At 45.0% G+C, this 6,766-nt stretch overlaps 1 pseudogene; it reads right to left on the reverse strand.

Annotated features, from left to right (window-relative positions):
• Positions 1 to 349: 349 nt before the first annotated feature.
• On the reverse strand, positions 350 to 5,614 carry LOC147449319 (uncharacterized; annotated as a pseudogene).
• Positions 5,615 to 6,766: the final 1,152 nt, after the last annotated feature.

A 6,766-nucleotide genomic window follows, 5' to 3' on the forward strand; every position in this document is an offset into this window, starting at 1 on the left:
TAATGAGACCAAGGGTTCCACTTAGTTTTCTCTCTGGAAGTTCTCACAGAGCCATCAATATAGTTCACAAACAGTTCTCAATTAAGTTGCTATGAACAACAAGTTCTCATTAGTGAACAACGAAGACATAAGGAGATGCAATAAACCATAATTTTTGAGTTTAAAAGAACTCTATTAAGTGGTCTACAACATTTCATTGAAGTGGTTTGCCTCATCAACAATGACAATATTACATTTTTGTTTGATGGAAAATCCAGGTTACAAACCATTAGAGCTATATTTCTCAATTCAACTAGTTATGCCATAGTCCCACTAATGCACTTCTTCGTCCAAGCCTTCAAGACTTCCTTTAACGCTTGCACTTGGTCTTGCTTGAACCATGTCTTTGTCAACTGCACAAGGAATACCGTAGATAAGAATCAAACATCAAAACAAAATGATTAATGAAATTAGTACACATGGAGAAACATAAAATCGCAATGAAAGGTTGGACTTTGAACTAACAAATGACTTGGACCATTTCCCATGGGCATCTTCACTAAGACGCTTTATGTATGTCATGACGTAAAAGCCACAGTCAACTGCAGTAGGTTGTAGAGGGACCTGGAATCCCAAAATATCCTACGAGTAAGGCAAAGAAAAACGACTATGAGGCTTATTACTAGTCATACCCGAGGACGCTCGCCATGCTCCAATTCATCTCTATGTGTAACCATGAACTCCTTCAAGGATGGAGCTGTGCAATTTGAATCCATCAATTCCAATGCCCTGCATAAAAACACTCACGTTAAAGACTGTCATTCCATAAGCACATACTTACCTGATGTTATTTCCATACAAAATCAGGGATTACCGATACACGAAAGGAAATAATCTTCTGGGTCATCCGATGTCATGGAATTAAGGTACATGAGTCCATGGTTCTCACAAGGAAGCTTTGTTATCTTCTTTGATTGCATTATTGTACAACACAAAAAGGCACCAATGATCCCTATGACAATAACATTATTGATCATCATGCACAAGTTGAATTACGAGTTCCTGGTTGACAAAGGTACTTGTCCACAATTGGGAAGAACACAAAAAGATGTTTGTTGGCATCCACACAGCTAAAATAGGTTTGCAGCTTCTTAGCGCTTTGGGACGTCTCCGATTTCAAAAAGTCAAACCACAAACTGTCAATGAAGCACATGCTATCAAGCATGTCTTGTGAGAGAGCGTTTTCCAACCACCTGCCAAGATAAAACTGCAAGTTGTTTACTGAAAACGTATGTAGACAATGCCGAGGAAAGAGATACACATGCGTACATGCAAAATAATGTCATCGTCCTAGTGGAAGCCTTTTCCTTGCTTATGGCGTCCACTAGCAGTAGGTCTACATCCACGATCAATTTCTTGTGCTCTGAAATAAACTGAATACTTCCTCCAGATTCAAATCTAAACTGAGAATACAAGCCTTTAAAATCACATTAAATTCTTAGCAGTATGGCATCCTACATTGTGGACATTGATGTGTGATTGAACGCAAACGACTAACCTTTCCTTCAATTGGAGCTCTCCTCCTGTACTTTTGGATGTCTTGACATCCATGTGAACAGATTTATTTGTCACCAACAACATGAGGGGAACAGAAGAGCTTGGCAGTGGTGAATCTCTAACCAAGTGCGGAGAGGGACATTGCACACAAAAACGAAACCAACAAAAACAAATGCGCAATCAATTCTCAGGGAAATATTAGGCGAATGGCCATAAAAATGCACAATGCATGTAGAGACAAATGCATGCGGCCTATTTTGCAGTTACCTTGGGAAGCGGACTCATAGAAGAGGATATGGGAAACCCTTCAAGAAAAGCCTTTTTGCCATGGATTTTCATAGTCACCAACAAAGGACCTTGTTCATCAGTGGTTTGAAGTCTCTTCTGCAATACATGAACGTTTAAGAGACTTTGTACATTTTCCAAACGACAACAGACTAGACAAACTGATACGACCCTATGCTCGTACCGGTGTTGATCCTGCGAAGCTCTCGTTACTAGAATCGTGCGTCTCCTCACATTTTTTGGAGTCCTTCCACATGGACGTCTCTATTGAGTATGATTAACATCTAAGTAGAAAAGATAATATGAATTTTTAACAAAATAAAACAGATGCAAAATAACCATGGACTTACGTGCTTATCGAATCCATCTGCAATCGTTCTTCAAATATTGGCCATTCGTTCACAAAGGTAAGATTCCATGGCCTGTGATACCTTGAGGTTGAGAAAATTTCTTTGGAACCTGCATCTATTTTTTCATCTTCCTCGAGCGCATCCCAAGCTGTTTTAGCTTTCTTTACCTCACGCTCTTCCTGTGCCTTTACATTACGTTTGAACTTATATTCAACATCTTCAAATCATGCACGACATTGCTTCTCGTATGCTGGTCTTCGAAACTTTGCAGCGACACAACCAAGGGGAAGATGTCGGGGGATATGTGTTCGCTACGTGAGCCGCGGGCAGGCGCCGGGCCTCTGGCTGTGGGAGGTGTGAAAGAGAGAGAACAAGAACAACTGATGCAACTAACTCTGGCAATCGTTGTAATCATCAATGAATTGAATAATGTTTTGTGTACAACTTAGTTCTTAGCCAAGGCGGGCTAATAATAACGCCGTCACTTGGATCTTCTGCTAACTAGGAGTTTAAGCCCCCGCTTTACAGAATTAATCGGGCCGTTAACGACACCGAGTTTAATAGAATGATTAAGCAAGTATTAGCTGATGACAATGATGGAAACTCCCTTATGTCACTTTATCTGGTTCGAGTTCCCTTAGATTCAGCAAGCTTCAATTCTGTTCAATTCCTCAGTTTTCATGCTTCAATTACTGTCAATTATTCTGTAGCTTTCTACTCCTTATGCTTTGCACTGGCTTAATTGCCACTCAGGCTTTAACTTCCTCATGCTCTTCAATTGCTAGCCGAAACTTTATCCCTTGCTTGGTCGATACACTTGCTTTCCTCTTCCGAGCTCATGCCAGCTTCATGCAACGCTCCGAGATCCTCTCCTTCTCAAGCACGAGAGAGCGAGAGCGCCTTTAGCTTTCTTGCTTATGTCTGAGAGCAAGTTCGAGAGAGGGAGAAAGAAAGATCTTTGGTCCTTTCCTTTGTTCAAGCTTGAGAGAGAGAGAAAGAGCTTGCTTCCCGCTCCTAGCTCCGAGCCCTCCCCCTTCTTGCCTTCCTTACCCTCGTTATCTCTGCTCCTCCTTCATAGCCCTACCCTCGTTTTCTATTGTCCCCTTTTTCAAGCTTGCCCTCGTTCAACTCCTTTTTCCGCTTCCCTCTTCTCCCTTCCTCCTTTGTTAGCCGAGGATAAGAGCGAGAGAGAACAAGCTTTGCTTGTTTGCTAGCCCACGACAAGAGCGAAGAGAGTGAGAGCCAAGCTCTCATGTTCCCCTGCCTTCCCTTTTCTTCCTTCGTCATGCCTTGTCCCCTCTTTTCTTCCCTTGGAGACCCGTCCTCATGCAAAAAAGAACCCCCTATTTATAGTGTGCCCCCTCCCTTAGCAACAACGGCGCCGCCGTTGCTAAGGAGGCATAAAAAACGGCTCTTGATGACGTGGCAGTTGAAAGACGGACCTGTGCGGAATTCGCTGCAGCTCAGACCGAATGGGTTCGCCCCGACAAGAAGTGCATTTTTTGTCTCTTGGTCAACCTCATCCGAGCATTGTACTGACGAGCGCAAGCTTTTCTTTCACCTGCCTGCATTCGTCCTCGCTGTTGCGCCATCTCCTTTTCTTTTACACCCCTCCACACTAAGCCTTTAATTGCTTTAATGAGCGGCCATTGGCCATGGAGAGAAGGTATTTAAAAACTTCAAGCAAGGTAGGAAAGGTCGTGTCAATAATTTGATAAACTGGAGTTCCTTCATCGTCAGAGTCGGGGGTCAGGGGTTAGAAACCCCTGACCGTCCATCAGGGGGGCTTTCTGAACAAGAATGCTTGCATGCAGCCGTTCGATGTATGACAGCTCATCGTCCAAAATCTGAGAGCAATTGCCCAATGATTGCCTGCAAAGTCAGCGCTTGTAATTTTTTTTAATGCACCCTGCAGCCAGATAGATTTCTCCGCATCAGCACGCATAATCTCGTTGCATTAAAACGAATCAGCTCTCGCCAAATCAGCTGCTGCCTTGGCCCCCTTCCCCCCGACTGTGACGGCTGGGAATGGTCTGTCAGAGACCATTCCCCAAGAATGAGGCTCCCACCATGGCTCCCGGCTCCCGGCCGATCGCCATGTGGTCGCCTACATTCTTGGGAATGGTCTCTGACAGACCATTCCCTACACCATCATCCTTGAATTCATATTTCCTTGTGACTCATGAGAATCCTCAATGCGAAAAGCGCACCTTATCAGTTTCACAAGATCTGCAACCTCGATAGGTAGATTGGCCATAGATTATTGGCCCTTGGGCACCATTTGAAGGGCATCACATTTGGCATACATATCGGCCGTAGCATCGCCAAGCATAACATCTCTCTCGATCAGCCCCCGCCAACAATCTCATCAGGGTTTCTCTCTCCTTGGGGTAAATACCGCAATCAACATGCTCTAGGAGACGACATTCCGGACAAAGAGCTCAACAACTTTTTGTGCTTTCGTAACAACACTATATTAGGCATACACGCTGGCCATCCTCGTCAAGGCTCTCATTATCCCTAAATTGACAATAACATCGCGAATTTTACTGCCCATATCACCATCTTGAATAATGCCAAAAATTACCCAGCTCAGCAGTGCCAGCAACCGTCACTGGCCTCAAGCCGTATTATGTGATCAAGCCGAACTGTGCCTGACCAGCCGTAAATCCCTGCAGACATGTCAAGCTGCATAGGATGCATACAACCCTTGCTAAGGAGGCCAAAATTCCCAGATGGCCCTCCGATCGAGTGGACCCAACTAGTACGAAGCCAGCCCCCGGTGAATCTTTAACGCTAATATCTTGGCAACCGAAACTCCGATCGCTGATCTGAAAAGACCGACGTGCTCCACAAAGTGAGCACTTCAGGCCCATGCATTCATTTCATTTCTGTCACCTCAGCTACAGTTACCCAATCCGGTACGGATCTACAATCGACTCAAACTTCAATATGCCATAACTTCTTCACCGTAGCTCCAATCGACGAGCCGTAAAGACAGGCCAGTAGAGCACTTCAAGCACTACAGTTCTAGATCATAATATCCCATATGTGACCACTTCAAGCGTACTCATTTTTGGCATGATTCAGGCATCTGTTGCCCATTTTTAGCCGCATCTAGCATACATTAATCATTAAACTTGGCCTGTTAACAAGCCCTAATCACAACTCACTAAATGTGTAGGCTTCAAAGAAGCTTAGCTTGCATTTCTCTGCTCTTTTTCCCATCATGGAAGCGGAGCTGCATGACAACGACCTCCCTTGCGCTTTGGAATATCACATTCTATCCCATGGACTTGGAGTAGATGATCCATCATGTCTCCTCGTCGCAAGTAGCATACGTGTTGAGCCCGTCATGCATCATCAACAAGACACATACGTGCTTTTCGCCCATCCTCAAGCACAATGTCATCAAACAATTTTGGCTCGCTATTTGCAGCCATGGTGCCTAGTACACTACAACAATGCAGGCAAAAAAGGTTGCATTTGAATGGTATGCGTATCGGTGTGAATGATGTGCCTGAAAGAGTCGATCGTGTGCCAGTTTATGCGTGCAATTATGCGTTTGTGTGAGAGAGATGGAGAGAGTCAATTTTGCACATACATACGTGTATGTGAGGGGAATGTGTGTTTGTGATTCCGTACATAAATATGGTCAGCCATCGGATTATTCTTGTGTGTGTGTGCCCGTGAGTCAATTTCAAGAGCGAGAGTGAATTCCATACAACTATATATGTGCATCAATAAGCTCTATCAGATGTGTGTGTGTGTGTGTGTGTGTGTGTGAGAGAGAGAGAGAGAGAGAGAGAGAGAGAGAGAGAGAGAGAGAGAGAGAGAGAGAGAGAGAGAGATATGAGCCACATCTTAACAATGTGTGTGTGTGTGTGTGTGTGTGTGTGAGAGAGAGAGAGAGAGAGAGAGAGAGAGAGAGAGAGAGAGAGAGAGAGAGAGATGAGCCACATCTTAACTATGTGTGTGTGTGTGTGTGTGTGAGAGAGAGAGAGTGAGAGAGAGAGAGAGAGAGAGAGAGAGAGAGAACGATGAGTACCTGTCTGCTGTTGTGAGCACCTACAATCCCTCGCCTCGCCCCTTCTCTGCAAATAGAACCCAGCATGCACCTCACCCGCCTTGTGAACTGCAAGTAAATTTGCATGAGCTGTGCTCTTGATCATCATGCTGCCAAAATTAGAGGCAGCTCAATTCAACAGATTGATTGTTGGATTCTATTATTCTCCTAAGGATTCCTTTTACACATCGGCGGTGCAAAATCTCCCTTCATCTCCCAGCGTTGATCCCACCTCCTTTTGGAGGTGTCATTTAGTGACAAGGGCGTGTGGGGGGGGAGGTTCCTTTGCTCTCAAAAAGGGGCCTTGGGCCCGTGGGAAACTGTTCCAGCACACTGGTCTTCCACATCACCATACCGACCCAACTCCATGCGGGCAGGTGTACCACACTATCAGTCGCGATCGGCCAATGGCCAGCCACAGTCAACCGCCGCCCACAGCGGCGCCACTCACCCAACCTCCACGCTGCGACTGTACACCAAAAAAGGTTGAAGCTACCACCTTCAATCGCGGTCGAGAATGGGTTCACCA

This window comes from Adiantum capillus-veneris, chromosome 10 (genome assembly GCF_014529385.1).
Source record: "Adiantum capillus-veneris isolate H3 chromosome 10, ASM1452938v2, whole genome shotgun sequence".
Classification (NCBI taxonomy): domain Eukaryota; kingdom Viridiplantae; phylum Streptophyta; class Polypodiopsida; order Polypodiales; family Pteridaceae; genus Adiantum; species Adiantum capillus-veneris.